The 18,383-nt window shown below is 48.0% G+C and overlaps 1 protein-coding gene across 8 annotated transcripts in view; it reads right to left on the reverse strand.

Moving 5' to 3' along the window:
• The window catches only part of LOC147014718 (sodium/calcium exchanger 3-like), a 412,647-nt gene that overhangs the window by 341,459 nt on the left and 52,805 nt on the right, over nt 1–18,383 (reverse strand). Inside the window, exon 1 of one of the 8 annotated variants that reach the window (XM_085852871.1) lies at nt 9,395–9,511. The exons of the other annotated variants lie outside the window; for them this stretch is intronic. The gene's annotated coding sequence lies outside the window, so the exon portion shown is untranslated. Of the gene's footprint in view, nt 1–9,394; nt 9,512–18,383 lie in introns of those variants that run through there. 8 annotated transcript variants of the gene reach the window in all.

The following is an 18,383-nucleotide window of genomic DNA, read 5'->3' on the forward strand; positions in this document are numbered from 1 at the left end:
ACAATGCAGGTGACAGGGAACGTGGCTGGCTGCTCACACGCAGTCCAAGGCCTTCCCTTTTGAACTGAACTCAGTGAACCACAATGGTGCTTGGGCTGCACAACGCAGTCTCCGTGCCAGCTCAAGTGGCACACGCAATGAACACAACGAATGGATGCATGAACGGTTTGAACTGAATGCAGTGAACCACAACGGTGCATGGGCTGCACAACGCAGTCCCCGTGCCAGCTCAAGTGGCACACGCAATGAGCACAACGAATGGATGGATGAATGGATGGACGCAAACACGGTGCACGGGCCGCCACTGCAGGCCCGTGTTGTAGCTGCCAACAGGGCAGTTCTCGCAGCTTGCAAACTGTTGCCTTGATCCTGGCGCACATGGAAATGAACAGGGGGGGGGGGCAAAGCAAAAATTGAACGGGGCTGGTGAACGTGGGCAGTGGGCATGGCATGGCAAAGGTGAGCAGGCAAACACAGCCCGCAGAAGAAGGCCGCTGCAGGCAAACACAGCCGGCAGATGAACTGGCCGGCACAGGCCTTGAAGAAAAAACAGCCAGCCGGCAGATGAAGTGGGCCGGCACAGGCCTTGCAGCACACAGCCAGCAGATGAAGCTGGCCAGCTTTTGCCGTTCAGTGGAGGTTGGTGGAGGGAGTGCGGTGGTGCTGGCCACTTGGAAGGCGGGCTCGGACCTACCTTCCTGTCTCCCTCCCACCTATCGCCTTTGCCTGTCACTGTACATACCCACTCCCTCAATTTGTCAAACCCCAATTTAGCCCCAACTTAATTTTTTTTTTTTTTTTTTTTACTTCCCCACTATAAATCGTCCCCTAACCCCCTTTATCGTCCTTGTTCGGCTAACCTATTCTGTCACCTAGCCTACTCCCAACCCCTACGTTCCCTTCCCGGAGGGGAACAAGGGAGAGCTAACGTCCTGTGTCGAGGCCCAACTCAAGCCTCAGAATGGCCTCCCCAGAGTTCGGCGATCTTAACACCAAGTGGGTCCAGCGGCCCACAACGACAACGAGGGGATGGATGGTGCGGAGGGGTACATCTCCTAATCTACCCTATCCATTTAACAGTTAAACTACCCCGGGGCTTTCAACAAGCGCCTCTTGCTTAAACTATTGGTTCTATAAACCCAGATTCCCGTCGCCTGTGTTGGTGTCCTCACAATTTCGGGCCTCGCCCCCCAATTTTCTCTCCGTGCCCTCACACGGTCTCCTGGCTGGGACACGTGGCTCCCTTTGGCAGGCACGACCCTCTGCCGAATCTCCCGCTATGGCACCCCCGGGCACTACACTGCCTCCGAGCCTACCAGCTCCCTAACACCCGGGAGTGCCCCCCATGGCACCTCCCCTGAAACGCACACGTGGCAGGCCGGCCTCCCGGGTCCCTTTCCGAGGGTCACCCGTGCCCACTACACTGCCCACGCGGCTAATGGCGCCCCGGGCCCCCGCACCAAGCAGGCGCACCCGTGCCCACTACTCTATCCCGGCCCCCATGGGCCCTTGGCCTACCGCGGCCGACTAGCCTGGTGCCCGGGGTACCCACTCAGCGATACTCACCTTTCGCAGCCACGCTCCCAAGCCCGTCAACAGGGCTCCTGCACCCCTCCAAATGGGTCTCGAGCCTACTTTCCCACCAACAACAAAACGACCTCCATTTTTCAATTTGACTAACCCAGCTAACTCACTCTACACTGACCCCGGGGTCCCTTGGGCGGGAGTCACTCCTCCCCCCAATCACTCATCGCACCATGCATTCCCCATTCACTCCATACACACAGACCCGCTGGCCTCACTCACTCACCAAGCACATGCTTCCACTTCACTCACCAACTCTTCAACACACACACCACTGAACTCTGCCATCCTTCTAACTACCTCCCCTAACTAACTCGTGCTCCCACGTCGTCCCTTAAACTACAGCACGTTCCTTTTAACACTACGTAGCTAAGCTACGTCCCCACTACACATTCACAAGTCTGTCACTGTCCTCCAAATAATCCCATTCTCCATTTTCCCAACCTAAATCTGGCTACAATCCCTCTACCTAATCCATTCCACGGACTCCATGAGGACTTACCCCTGCCCCATGAAGTCGGTCTAACTAAGCTAACCCTTCCCCCTAACTAGTTTTCATCCTGTGCCCAGGATAAGGGGGTCTTCCACCCCTTTCCCAGGAATCCTGTACACCCGAAAGTGAGGCTTGCTTTTTTTTTTTTTTATGCGCATCACCAGCGCGGCAACTCGCGCTCGCGCACTTTACACCTGCCCGTGACGTCATGCAGCTGCACGTGTTCCTCGTCCCTCCTTGGACGGTACCATCGGCCGGGATACCCCTCCTGCCGGATTCCAACCACACGTGCAGCCATGACGTCACCGTGCGCATATAAAAAAAAACACAAGCCACACGTCTCGAGGGGTTCCCCACGCGAACACATGTGCCCTGCCCGTTGGAGCTGAACACACACGATCGCGTGGAGAACCCGTCCGGTCCAAATCCATTTACCTGCCTAAACTTTGTCCGTCCGCGGGATCGGCAAATCCACCGCGTGCGTTTCCGGACCGGGACTTCACTCTCGCAAGCGAGCACGTGGTGGTCTCGTGCGTTGCACAGCACGAACCGCGTGCTCACTGCTGGGTGAACCCGGCACGGTCCTCGAAACAACTACAGCCGCTACCCGGCTTTCTCTCCTCTGTCGCCGTCGTCGTCTCCATTCAACCCACGCACACCTGCGTGTCACGACGCACACAGTCCACACCATTAAACTCACACCGGGAGACGCGGCTGCGTGCTCCCGCATGCCAACCGACATCTCCCTCTCATACCGCTCTCTCATACACACGGTCTCCCTTGCATAACCCATACCACTCACACGTGGTGCTCCATTCACTCGTGCCTCACTCACACACGCGGGGGCACTCAACCGCGGTTCCTCATCCACACACGGTGCCTCACCCACACACGCGGGGGCACTAACCCGCGGTGCCTCACTCACACACCGTGCCTCATCCACACACGGCGTGCTGGGAAGCACGTACTCCGGCACCATCGCCACCACACCACTCACACGTGGTGCCTCACTCATACTGGCCGTTTCACTCACACACACGGCCTCACTCACACACGGTGCCTCACCCACGCACGGCGTGCTGGGAAGCACGTACTCCGGCACCATCGCCACCACACCACTCACACACGGGGTCGCTTCCACACACGGGGACGCACTCACACCTTGCACCACACACACAGGGACAACCACACTGGGGATTCGTGTCCCCACAAGGGTCTCCGGGGCCTCTATACCCCCAAGCTCTCCGTGCACCCGTCCACAGCACTCGTCCCCTCAACCTCGCAAAGCACGACCGAACTCACCTGGTCGTGACTCGCCTCAAGGCATACTCCCTCCCCTCGTTCCTGGAGGAGGCCATCCAGCTGCTCACACCGGGTCCCTGCACGCTCCGCGAGCTCACCCCCATTATCCTCCACTACCTCCGTGTGTGTGTGTGCGTCACTTACCCCGTCCTCACCGTGCAGTCTCTCCTCTGTCGTTCCCTTCCCGGCTACCGTCACTGCCAACTCTTCACCCTTTACCTCCCTTGTCTCAACTATTATTATTTCCTTTGTCGTCACCTCGTGTCTCGTCTCACACGTTTTGGTCTCCCCATTTAATTTTTCCCTTTCGGTCATCGTCACGACCCTCGCCCAACACGTTCCACGAATTATTTTTTCACCCGCCTCCACCGCGGGCCTGTCAGCCGTTGCACCCCCACCCAGCTCGTTTGCTCCCACACGTGAAGTCGCCATTCCCAGCTCCCTGGTCACGGCCTTCATGCCCGCCTGCAGGCATCGGCCCATGTTCTGCGTCTCACCCCGCAGCTCTTTCATTTCTTCCCTCATTTGCTGTGTATTCGCATCCATCGTCGTTTTCACTTCATTCATTTGCTTGTTCATTTCGTTTTTCATTTCATTTGTATTTGTATCCATCTTTTCGTTCATGTCTTTCATTTCGTTTTTCATTTCATTTGTATTTGTATCCATCGCTGTTTTCACTTCATTCATTTGTTTGTTCATTGCCGCCAGCATGGCGCATAGCTGGGCCATGTTGGATGCACTCAGCTGAGCCGTTTCGGCAAGGGTTGGGGAAGGGTTTTGGTGGAGAGGGGGGGGGGGGAGGTGTCATACACCGCGGCCGCTGCCGCACCCACCTCGGGCCCTGGGTTCAGTTGGGCGAGTCCGTGTTCCTGCACAATCAACATTTCCTGCTCGGGGATTCCATCCTGGACCATGGACTCTACATTACTACACATATACATTTCTAATACCCCCGGCTCCCGCTCGCCTTGAGACGCCATCTTGCTTCTCGTAAAGGGTTAATTTGCTCGCTCGTAATTTGGAGGGAATCGGGGGTCGCTTCTCACCCCTGGACCGATTCCCGTGAATTTAGCCGGAGACAGGAGAGCCCGTTTTCCTGTTCTCCGATACCAGTGCCGCGAGGAGGGCGATGAATTTGTATCGCACGACCTGACACCAGTGTTGCGGTCTTCGCGCCCGCCGGCGTGCGACGGCCACGTAACTCGAATCGCGGCACGTCGCCCACCGGACGGACAATCCAGTCGTGACCCTCTCGGACTAACGCCGGGAACCAGTCACGGGTGGACCTTTCGGTCTCACCGCGATCGAGCCAATCAGCCCCCGCGTGGGATAGGGTTGCTCGCCAAATTCGAACTACCTAAGTACCCACGCGGAGGGTAGACCGGGCGATCGCACCTCGCCGCAGGTCGACTTCGGACACGGGCCACTTAAGCGACCCGTTCCGTACTATCAGAATAACCGAGCGGTGTTATCGTCGACCTCGACGGTTCGATTAATTATCGGGCGTATTCAGCCCACTACCAACCCTTTACGTGAAGCAAGATGGGGACTCAATGGAGGAAAAGACGAAGCGAAGCGGGAGAACAGTTCAACAATAAAGCACATTTATTCTCGGCACACGGGAAGCACACAAATACAATTCCACCAAATGCACACAAAAAAAGAAAGAAAACACAATTCCATTTACACAAAAAGCAAACATAAAAGTGAAAACACAGTGCAGAGCTAATACCGACTACCGAGCACACGGCAACACTTATACAATTCTACTTCACAGACGGCGCCGACAACACATACCCAAAACCAAGGAAAAGAAATACCCTCAAGAATGGGGTAGGCCTGAGGCCGAGACCGGGTCGGGCCTACCCGTCTGGTGATGAGACGCGGAGCGGCGATGGCCCCGCAACCCGCGGGCCTCGTGGACAGTGCCTGGCTGGGGGTGGGAACAGGGCCCCCTTGGTCGCACTATCTCAGCGCGGGGGGAAACAGGAGGGGGTTGCTGATGCTCGGGGTATAGAGGATCTTTATTATATGCGACGAGCGTCTCCACCTCGGCCAGGTCGCGCTGTCGGCCTCCCTCGGGTGCAGCTTCCTGCACGACGCGAGCACCCCCTCGTCTGGTGTCGCCGCCTTTCCACAGCTCCGTCCCCTCCGTTCCGACTCCAACGCACACGACGAGCAGCTCCACCGCCCGCGAAGTCTTGACCCTCTGCTTCCGACTCTCCTCTTCTTGACTCTCCGACCCCGTTCTGCTGACTCTCCCTCGTTCTCTCTTGCGACTCTCCCCTCACTGACTGACGAACACCGTCCTTTTATCCCCCCGTAACTTCGCCTTTGACCCCCTCCCTTTGACCTTTCACCTCGCTTCCCATTGGCCCGAGAAAAAGTGGGCGTGAAGGCTTTTTGATCCACAAATTTGCATATATCGATCGCCCTGGGGGCGGGGCCAATTCGCCCCTCGCTCACCGATTGGACGGCAAAAAGTGGGCGTGTGTCGTTTTTGATCCGTTTTTGAAGCACAAAATCCGTGATTTTGTACACGCTGTTCAACGTGCGCCCTACACGAGTCCAGCATCGGTGCCCATGAGTGGCGCGAGATGACGGTGATGCGATGGTGGCGAGTTGTGACGGTAAAGGTCGTGGCGGTTGTGGTGAAGCGGCGTTGTGGTTGGTGGTTGTTGTTGTGGTTGTGATCATGGCGGTTGGTCCAAAATAAAGATAGTAAAAGAAAAACGGCTATCCTGAAGAGTCGCAGCTCGCATAAATGACATGTATTCCCACTAGACAACGGGTTTGGGCCTAACTACACATGCACTTACCGAGATACCTCACCTAAGGGACCTGAATGGTGGTTTGCGAATCTGGTAACCACAACAATATATATATATATACATATATATACATATATATATACATATACACACATATATATACATATATTTACATATACATATATATATATATATATACATATATATATATATACACATATATACATATGCATATATATATATATACATATATATATATATATACATATATATATACATATACATATATATATATATATACATATACATATAGAAACATATACATATACATACATATATACATATACATATACATATACATATATATACATATACATATATACATATACATATACATATACATATATATACATATACATATATACATATATATATATATATATATATATATATATATATATATATATATATATATATATATATATATATATACATGTGTATTTGAATTGGATTTGAATTTGATTTATACAGCTGGATTTGAAGGCAAACTTTGATATAGGGTTTGCCCAAAAGAGATTATTGCATATTCTGTGGCCGAAGTGTTTGAGGGACTGAACTTCAAGGTGTTTGTAAATAGGAGGGTTCGACAGACAGTCCTTTTCAGACAGAGAGCGTGTGTGAGATTTGTCTGGATTGAAAGACATATTCCAGTGTTTGACCAGCTTGTGATTTTATCAAGTTCAGAAGACAGGGAAGAGGATGCAGCCTGCCTATTTGAAGAATGAGGGATGTCATGGCAGAATTTGAAGAATGAGAAGGTGGAATGATCAACAAATAGATAAAGAGGATTTTCCAGTGAGTCAGAGAGATCATCGATGAAGATCAGGAATGGTATGGGGCTCAGACCACTGCCTTGGGGAACCCCAGCCTTGACAGAGAGAAGAGATGAAAGGATGTATTGAGAAGCATACGTTGGCTACGTGGGTCGAGGAAGTCAGCAAGCCATGTGTGGAGGTATGCTGAGAATTTTACTTTTAAAACTTTGGAAATGCTGCATTTTCATGAAGAAAAAGTGAGATTTCATTTGAAAAACAAAATAAACAGGCAATAGGCAAAGATTTCATTTCAGAAACAGAATCCCATTCGTTAAAAAGGAACGTCTTGGGGGTGGAGGGGGTGGGGCTGCATGTGCTCTTTACCATCACAAGAAAGCACAAAGAGGATTACTGAATATTCCCTCAAAAGGGAGTCATACCTGAGATGTGATTCCATCCATCCATTGGGACCATACTCTGTGCAGAGCGTTGGTGCTGCCTAAGCAATCTCCTTGGCTTTTGCTCACAATCCTGGACGGGTCGCCACTCCGACACCAGGCATGAGATGTGATTATTTGTCCAGAAAGCACCACATTAGTAGAGAGTGCTCAGTGTGCTTTTTGAAAGTATGAACTTCGAAGAGCATCAAGAGAGTATTCCTTAAACCTTACTCGAGAAACTACGAGAGGAAGGATTGTGAGCGCTGAGCACAATCTGGGGTTTCCACAAAGCACAAAGACAATAAATCTCAAACGTAAAAAGCTTCTTCAAAGAAACAACTTGTGGTTTCATCATTTCTTTTTTTTCAACGGTCCGTGTGGATTTTTTCTTTGTTTGTCATCCATGAAGCCAAGACTAAGGAGCTGAAGGTGCCGCACCATCTCAACGGTATATGTGGAGATGCAATTAGCAGGAAGGTGCACAAGGTAATTCAGATTCTTGTTTACCTGTTAAGGTGTAAATAATCATCTTGAAGTCATCCGAGATAAACACAAGCTCAAAATCCCCATAAAAAGATTGTATTTGTGAGTTAATGACATGATTGGTGGCCAAAACTGAAAACAGAGGTAAACATTCATCTGGAATAATTGTGATGTTTGGTATGTTCAAAAGGACGTGCGATACGATTCGAAAGATCCAACAAGTTCACACATTGGAAGAATTTCTCTTCTTCACAAACAACTGAAGCCTTTTGAGACAATTCCCCGCTCCGTTGCGTGTCCAAATACAGCTGAAAGCAGGAGTGATATGCTTTGATTGTAAAATTCAGGAAACCGGAGCTCATCCCAGAAGAATTACCACGTCACTATTTGATTGTCAGTAAAAAAATATAAAAAAAGTAAATAAAACAGGAGGCTCACCCATGTAAATGACCTTCAGTTGGAGAAGAGGTGTTCTGCCTCCCACTCCGAGCCCGATCTGTATGTGCTTTGAATTATTGGTCGAGTTTCAAATCCTTCCGATCAATTTGAAGTGTAAACACCCCTAATTGATCAAAGGGACTTAAAAAGCATTGTCACGTACACAACGGCCCTTCTACATACAAATATATATATATATATATATATATATATATATATATATATATATATATATATATATATATATATATATATATATATATATATATATATATATATATATATATATATATATATATATAGACATAATCCCTGATGCCACATTTACAAAGATCTCTCCAGAATCTTCTTTCCACCCTGCGGAGCAGTGCTCAATTATTAAGCTTCCTTCACGTGATGCCACGTTGGATAAACTGTCATGGAGAGGTCTTTCCGGGATTTTGCGGACATTTAATCTCCAAGAGAAACGACCTGAGCCTGTGAAAAAATAAAACAAGCAGGGATACACAAAGACCTTGGACGCAGGACGAGGCAATGGGGACTAACAAACCTGCACTGTATCAACAGTTCGACACCATATCAATTCAATGGAACGGTTTATCAACTTAAATTCACTCAGGGTGGGGGGGGGGGCTGTGGGATAAAGGTTCGGGGTTGAGAAGAGATATCACCATGGTGTTTCATACACATATATAATTTTACAAAAATATTATTATTACTATTTAAAATTATAAAATAATGTTTTTTGTCAGGGGGTGGGGGGAGATTTGGGGTCTGTAGTGAGCAATTAATCAATACAGATAGCACATTAACCTTTTGAGGAGACCCTCTCACAGACATCACAATCATGACACAGGTATACAATCACCCGTCCATACTCAAGCTACCTTTCAAGTCCTGCCAATACCCCTATTATACCCTCAATCCCCAGTGTGTCTGGGTACCTATCTCCTTTTAATTTAAACTTATCTACTGTTTCTGCTGCCACAACCTTTACGCCGAGTATTGGCTTAATGGTTAGGGTGGTGGGCTTTGGATCCTTGGGTCCTGAGTTCAAATCCCGCTCACCTGTTGAATTAATACCAGGTGGGGTTAACTCGGCCTGTCATCCTTCCGAGGTCGGCAAAAATGAGTGCCAGTATGCTGGTATACTGTGTTGGAGTGGCGACCCGTCCAGGATTGTACCCAAAGGCCAAGGAGACTGCTGAAGCAGCACCAACGCTCTGCAAAGAGTATGGTCCAATATATATATCTATCTCTATCTCTATCTCTATCTCTATCTCTATCTCTATCTCTATCTCTATCTCTATCTCTATCTCTATCTCTATCTCTATCTCTATCTCTATCTCTATCTCTATCTCTCTCTCTCTCTCTCTCTCTCTCTCTCTCTCTCTCTCTCTCTCTCTCTCTCTCTCTCTCTCTCTCTCTCTCTCTCTGCTGCCACTACCTTTTCAGGGAGACCATTCCATGCATTAACTACTCTGAGTGAAGACAAGACCCCTACCTTACTACAGTCTTACCTCTCCTTTCTTTACTCTCAGAACGTAGCCCTTGGTCTTGTCACTGTCCATTCCACTGAAAAGCTTTTCTGCTCATATTATGTCCCTCCCCTTCATTACCTTAAATCTCTCCATCAGGTGCCCTCGTAATCACCTCCTATATAATGTATAACGTCCCGTTGCCTTCAGCCGCTTCTCGTAGTTGAGTCGAACTCGGCACAGGATCAATCCAGTGCCTTGTCGATGGCAGTCATGTCCTTCCTCAAATGCGGTGACCAAAACTGAACACAATATTTGAGATGGGGCTTCGTGAAATTCTTCCTTGAAGATGACAAATCTCACAGTTCCACGTCGGCCAGAGCAAAGGAGATGCGAGGTGGAAATGTTTGTCTGGTACCGATCTGATCGGATCAGCATTGTGGACAATTATTATACATCTTGTGAAATGTATAACACCACGGGCGTTCAGAGCAGCTGAGGTCTGTGTAAGTGACGAGGGAAATGCCTTGAGTTACTACAAATAAACAAACGAGCACAAATGTCACAACCACAATCGGCTATGAAGGATAAAGGAAAAACAAACTGATAACATTCAAACAGGAAGCCTGGCTGCAACCTTTTGCTCAATATAATCATGTATGTTTCCATGACGAGGAATGCTCTCTTGTCTTCCTTTAAATTCACAGTACAAACACCATTGGGATTCCTGCTGTCAGACATCTTCCTCACACCCGTCCACTCGTATCGAAGTGATCTGTCAAAGGCACAGGGTGAGAATCCGATAGCAAGCGATTCAGAGAGCAAGGCCGTACGTCGGCCTCTGGGCTCGGCACCCACAAACAGCCAACGGTAAATCCGGTAAGTTGTGTCATGGCAATCAAAGCACGGCAAAGGCCACGGTATAATCCGACAAGCACATTACAAGTACGCTGGGGGGTTTAAAACCGATAGGAAATGCATTTGTGTTCAAGAGATTTTCACCCAACGATCTTGCTGCAAAGTGGAAGACATGTTGTATAATAAAAACGACAAATAAACCGTGCTGATGGGAACATATTAAGAATATTTTTCGACGGAAAACTATCGAGACAATGATCCCTTGGACAAGCGGAAATAATTTAGCTTCTTTGTCACAAAGAAAAGAAGAAAAAAAAACCTCAGCGAGTGGACACAGCAAATAGCTTGTACTCCCCCCCCCTCCACCCCCACCCCAAAACACATGGTGAGCAACAAGATGGAACCGTCACAAACATTCACGGTGGACAAACGGCCACAGCGACAGAAACTGCTTCCGGCTCTCCGGAAAAGCTGCCATGGTAACCCCTCCGAGGTGCAGATTCTAGGTCTCTCTCTCTCTCTCTCTCTCTCTCTCTCTCTCTCTCTCTCTCTCTCTGGAGCTTCAGCTGTGAGGTTTCACAAAAAGAAATGATCAAAAGTGACCGGTCGCTTTTGGTCGCCAGTCTCTCGTGGAGTCGAGCAAACAGTTACGTTCAACGTTCATCTCCGCATGAAATTCTCTCGACACCACCTCCCCAAATCCAACAGAAGCTTGGTGAACCTGTTTGCCTGAAAGCAGTTGAGCGACCTCGGATGAGGAAGGTTTGTGCTAATAAGTGGCCGACCAAGATGAGGGAGAGCGCTGGCAGGATAGCCTGGAGGTACGCACACTCACCTTTGAACTGTCTAGCCCGAGTTTCAACCCATCTGTCAATCCCGAGTACCATCTGTCATCCCTCAGACCGGCAAGCAGCAGCTTCTTCACTCACTGCAGATCTGGATAAAATCACAAACTGGTCCAACAAATGGAACATGTCTTTCAATCCAGACAAATCTCACACTCTTACTATGTCTCTTCGAAAGGACCGTTTACAAAACCCCCCCATCCACTTTCTCAACAATCCTCTGGAAGAAGTCTTTTCTTTCAAGCTTCTTAGTCTCACTATCTGCCATGACCTTTCCTGGGAAAGTCACATTTCCAACCTCGCCTCAAAAGCCAGTCGCCGACTGGGAATCCTCCGTCGTGCAAAGTCCTTCCTCGGCCCTCTTGAGCTCCTGACCACTTACAAAGCTTTTGTCCGTAGCCTGATGGAGTACTGCTCTCCCCTCTGGGCTGGTGCTCCTGCCTCCCACCTTTCTCGGCTTCACGCTGTCGAAACCAGGGCATTTAAGATCATCGGCATCTCCCACAATGAAGCTGAGTCTTTGGGCCTCTCACTCAATCACCGCAGGTTGGTCGGTGGTCTTTCTGTCTTCTACCGACTCCTCTCCAGCCTTGCCCCCCCTGCTCTCTCTGCGATTTGTCCCCACCATATTTCCACAGGGCGCTCAAGGTCCGCCAACAACCCCCTTCTGGTAAAACTACCAAAATCACGAATCACTGCTCATCTTCACTCTTTCATTCCTCTTTTTTCCCGCCTTTGGAATAAACTTCCTCACTCTATTCTTTCCCATTCTTCCCTCCAGGCTTTCAAAACAGCTGTTCACCACCACCTCTTATCTTCCCCATCCAAATCCTCGATCTTTTCTACCCCCGATAATCCACCCAAGCCCACTTCCTTCATTTCTCCTACTTTCCTTCCTGAAAGTCCCCGAAATGTCCATCTTCTCTTCGCCATGTTACCCGTCCCATCCCCATCCCTCTCCCTTTCACAGTTCACCTAATGTGTCTGTTCCCCACTGTTTTGTCCCTTCCACTCCCGCCCCTCTTGTCTCATGCCTCCTTGCTGTGAGTTGTGTGTTAGCTCTCATACGAGCCTCGACCAAGGTATACAAAAAAAAAAAAATCTCAACCCAGCTGTAAACTGCCATCCTGGTGCCACATCGACCTTGCACAACATTCACACCAAACTAATTAAATCTAATGGCTTTAAATTCAATGGGGGGGGGGGGCGGGGTGAGGGCAGTAGAACAGTGGGGCAAGCAAAGACATCACAGGTCGTTTCATTTATGCATAGACTCGCAGGGAAACCCGGAGTTTCCCGGTGCTGTTGTAATCCTCTTGGCATTTTGAAGAAATAATTTTTTTTTCTATTTTATTTTTTGTGGGGGCCGAAAACACTTCCCTCCACACACTGAGGAATGTGGTCGGGGTCCATTTAACATCACCTTTCAGACAGCTACAAATTACAAAAAAAAAAAAAAATCAAAATTCAAATCAATGCCAAGATTTCTCAAATCACTATTTCAAACAATTATTCAGCATAATATTGAAGATATGAATCGACATCGTTGAGTTTATTAGCCTGTACCTCGCGTGGCGAGAGACGGGGTTTTGCAATCACTTCTGTGTGCGTGTCTGTGTGTGTGTGTCTGTCCGGGCTGTAACCTTTTCAACATTTGAACTTTTGTCATCAAATTTTCAACAAAGCATTATTTTTAGAATATGGAGAAGACAAATGAATAATTTCGACAAAAGGTCAAAGGTCAACGTCACATCAAATTTTCCATTTCCATCCAATTGACCAGAAATTTTAAGAGTTTGCATATCGGGTCACTGAATTGGTTCTATCAAAAGCTCGAAGTCGATTGCTTTGTTGTTATTTTTAGATCAAAGGGTCAACGGTCAAGGTTGCATAAATATCAATGTCAGTCACATCAAGAGGTCAGTGACCCAATTCAAATGTAACCTGTGTTCTGTCAAGGTCAAAAAGTCAAAGGTCAAGGTCACAAAATCGTCAATTTACATCTGACTTGAAATTTGAGCAGGGTTTGCATATTGGGTCACCGAAGCACATTACTTTTGAGATCAAAAGGTCAAGGTCACCTAAAATCATCAATCGTTTTGTATTTTTTAACCTCCGTCATGTTTTCACCCCTCTCTGTCTGTTTGTTTGTTACTTGCGAAATTGAAGATTTTTCAAGTATATTGGTCAGTCGATTTTGTTATTCTGTCTGTCTGCCTGTTTGTTTATCGCCGACAGGTCACAATTCCAAACCGATCTTCACGAAACTTCACATGATAGAGTTTGTCATAAGGAATAAGCCTATTGTTTTGAGGTCAAAAGGTCAAAAGGTCAACATAGGCCAAAGGTCAACAACTAAGGTGGTATATCTAAAATCCTCAATTTCCATTCGATTGCCTTGAAATTTGAAGAGGATTTGCATATCAGGTCACTGAATTCAACCAACAATTATTTTGGAGGTCAACCTTGGCCAAAAGGTCAAATACATAGGCTGGATTTCTAAAATTGTAAATTTTCATCCGATCGACTTGAAATTTGAAGAGGAGTTGCATATTTGGTCATTTAATTCAACCACCAATGATTTTTGAGGTTAAATTTGTTTTATTGATTTTGAAAGTATCGTGCTCTGCACGACATGTTCTTCTTGTTTGTTCATCAACCGCCTACGGTTCACAATTCCAAACCGATAGTCATGAAACTTCACCAAGTCGTAGAGGTAGTTTCAACTAAGCCCATTGATTTTGAGGTCAAAGATCAAAGGTCATCTTGAGGTCAAAATGATAAAATCATAATTTTTCATCTGATTGACTGGAAAGTTGAACAGGATTTGCAAATTGCATGACTGAATTGGGAAACCAACTATTTTTCGGATCAAAAGGTCAAAGGTCAACTCAAGAGCAAACATCTAAAATCTTCAAATTTAATCTGAAAAAGTCAATTTTCATCTGACAAACCTGAAAATTAAGCAGCAATTGTATAGTATATCACTGAATTTAGAAACAAACTATTTTGGGGGTCAAAAGGTCATAGGTCAAGGTCAAACTTCTAAAATCATTAAGTTCAATCTGAAAAATAATGAATTTTCATCTGATTGACCGAGGCTTTGATTAATATTGTCAATTATAATCTTAATGAAATGGACAATTTGATGTATCCATGGTAACCTTTGGAGAGGGGGCGGATTTTGCAAGTATCGTGCTCTGCATGTCTTTTTCTTGTTTGTCTATTCCTATTTGTTTGTCTGTTTATGTGCAGGATATCTCAAAACTTGTGGACAAATCCAGATGAAATTTGGTGGGCAGGTTGGGTGTGTGACAAGGACAAACTGATTCGATTTTGCTGAAAATCTGGATCAGGATCTGGTTATGAGAATTTTAAAAGTGATTCTTCACCATCGAGAGATAGGGCCAAAAATGATACATAGCACGATGTCTCAAAAAGTTGAGGACGGATTCGGACAAACCTTAGTGGACAAGTTGTGTGTGTGACAAGGAAAATTCATTTGATTTTGGTGAAGATCCAAATCCGGATCCGGATCTGAGGATTATTCAATTTTTACAGTGATTCTTCACAATTGAGTGATTGGGCCAAAAATGATCTCATTCTGTAAAGCATCAAATTTCAAAAATGTATTGGGCCCGATATGTTCTTGTGGATCAGGCATTGTGCGGCGTAGGTATGCGCTCTCCGGAGTGCCCTTCTCGGTTTTAGCTGTTTTCATCATGTTTAGCATACGGACGAAGAAGAGTGAATCCAAAGAGGACACAGACGGGCATTGCATTTTCCGATGCTTTCTGCATACATACATACTGTACATATATATATATATATATATATATATATATATATATATATATATACACATACATATATACATACATACACACACACACATACATACATACATACATACATACATACATACATACATACATACATACACTGGGAGCATGCACCACAGCGCGTTGCTGCATCCACTTTCCACAGGTACTGCAGGGGCCTCCGTCTGGCCATCCCCCAGGTAGATGCCTGGCCCATCCCTATCTCCTTGAGATGCCGATCAACCTGCTGCAACCATGAGGAACGTGGCCGGCCCATTGGCCTCCTCCACTCACGAGGCTCCCTCGCTGAGGGAATCTGGTGAGCAGGATCAGGGTCAGGAAGACGAGCCAGATGTCCGTACAGCCGCAGCTGAAGCTCACGGACTATGCAGACAGCAAATCTCATTTGAGTCTCTCTCAGCAACCGCTCGTTGGACACAAAGTCCGACCGGCAAGAGCCAAGGATTCTGCGAAGAGACCTGGTACCAAAGGAATCAAGGCTCTGTCTCAGATCCCTGATCAGAGTCCAAGTCTCACATCCATAGTGCAAGAATGGAAGCACCAAGGACCTGAAGACTCGGACATTCGTCCGCCCGCACAGGTAAGGGCAGCGCCACACCCCATAATCCAGTGAATCCATGACTCCCCAGGCCCGACCCAGATGTCTGTTGACCTCTGGCTCACAGCCAGGAGAGATATGAATATCACTGCCAAGGTAAATGAATCTCTCTACAACCTCAACATCCTCGCCACAAACAGGCACAGACAGGAGAGCAGCATCCAAGATGTCATTGAAAGCCTGCATCTTAGTTTTGACCCAGGAAACCCATAATCCCAGTGGCTCAGACTCCTCGTTCAGCACCTCGAGGGCCCCCAAAAGGACATCTCGAGTCTCCGCAAAGATGACTGCATCATCTGCAAAAACAAGTTCAGAGATCTTGACATTCCCAAACGATGCACCGCAGCTTGATCTCTCCAACATCCTCCCCAGAATCCAATCCATACAAGTGCAGAAAAGTGTGGGTGCCAGTACACACCCCTGACAAACTCCAGTAACAACTGGAAATAAGTCAGAGATGGTATCACCACATCCCACAGCACTCTCAGTACCAGAGTATAGTTCAGACATTAGATTGATCTGCTTTGGTGGCACCCCACAAAGACCAAGAATCCTCCAGAGGGCATCCCGATTCACCAAATCAAACGCTTTACAGAGGTCAACATAGGCTGCAAGCAGCCCCTGCCGAAACTCTCGTCTGCATTCGGTGAGGACCCGAAGAGCAAGGATACGGTCAATCATTGCTCTCTTTGGTGTTAAGCCTGACTGCTCTGGACGCTGGTGCTCAAGCAGATGGTGGCGAACCTTATCAAGAATTATCCGAGCAAAGACCTTGCTCGGCAATGAGAGCAGCGTCACCCATCATCACGCTTCCCTTTCCAGAAAGGGACAAGGCCCCTCTTCCAGTCAGTTGGGATGATGCCTGTGTTTCAGGCAGAGCACAGAACTGCATGCAACGACACGGGTGCAGCATTTCCACCAGCCTTGAGAAGTTCAGCAAGGATGCCACAGATCCCAGGAGCTTTACCCCATTTCAACCGGTTCACCGCAGCCCGTGTTTCCACAAATGAAGGTGGACCACAGTTGATTGGAGTGTCAGCAATAGGGATTGTAACACCCCTGACATCCAACTCGAGAGCTGGTGGATCAGCCTGGTTCAGCCGCTCAAAGTAACCGGCCCAGCGAGCCTTCACTTCAGACTCCTCTGTCAAGAGCCTACCACCCTCTGCTCTTACTGCAGTACACCGAGTGATGGGCTTGGAGGAACACAATGCGTGAATTCCCCTGTAAGCAGGATGAGAATAATTTGACCACAGATGATGCTCTACCTACCCCCTTTCAGATTCCAAACACATAGGCCTCCTTGTCCACCCTTAGTACATGCACAGTTTTACGCCTCAGTTCCCTGAACAGCTCAGCTCTGCCATACAGCCTGGCCCTGGGACTGGTCAATGGTATCCAGTGTCCCTTGAGAGACAAAATTATTCTTCGCCCTCTGGTGAGTTCCAAGACATCCATCGGCAACATCAAGGATGGTGGTCTTGAAGGCACTCCACAACTCTTCAGGACCCCTCAAAGCACCCAGACCCCTCAAATCTCCACTCAGCCTGTTCGCAAACTCCTCAGCTCCCCTCTCATCCTTGAGCTTGCCAACATCCAGCCTAGGCTGGGAAGGTACCATTCTGCTGGATTTAAGCTACAACTTCAGAGTTGCCACAACAAGCCTGTGGTCAGTATTGAGGAACTGAGCACTCTGGTAGACCCTGCAGTTCTGGGTCATCCTCCAGCAACTATCAACGAGCACATGGTCAATCTCCTTTGACACACCGCCAGCGTTGGAATACCAAGTCCAGCGATGAGCTTGTGGGCGCTGAAACCATGAACCAGCCGACCTCAGTCCATGACTTCTTGCAAAGTCGAGGCACTTTGTGTTATTCTGGTTCACAGTTCCAGACCCATGGGGACCAACACACGTCCCATAACCATCCCCATCAGTTCCAGTCGATGCATTGAAATCCCCCAAGACGAGAAGAGTATCTCACCTGGGGCACAGCTTGGAGTCAGCTTATTTGACACCGCGACAGCAACTCCTTGGGCATGGTTACCATCAGAGCGACCAGACCAATCCTAGGTGTAACCACCCACCATGATCTCACCACAATCCGGTCTCCAAACCTCAGAGAGTGCTGTAATACCGATGTCCAAATGCTTGAGCTCAGATAACAGAGACAGGTGATCATCTTCTCTCATGGATAGGACATTTCCAGGGACCCACCCGAAGTGACAGCCTCAGGTTAACCCAAGAAGACCGCCATCTGGTGAACGACACTTGAGCACCACCCCGACACACCCTTCTGCAATCTGATCTGGGAAGGTCACCCTGTGGTTTCCCTCCTATCAAAGATTGGGGGTCCCGAAGGCTTTGCCCCAATCCCGTCATCCAGTGAGCTGCCCTGCGAAGGGCAGCTGCACAGGAGGTACTCCCACGGAGTGGGT

The sequence above is a fragment of the Eptatretus burgeri genome, chromosome 13, assembly GCF_056783735.1.
Source record: "Eptatretus burgeri isolate ZD-2024b chromosome 13, Ebu_testis_v1, whole genome shotgun sequence".
Classification (NCBI taxonomy): Eukaryota; Metazoa; Chordata; class Myxini; order Myxiniformes; family Myxinidae; genus Eptatretus; species Eptatretus burgeri.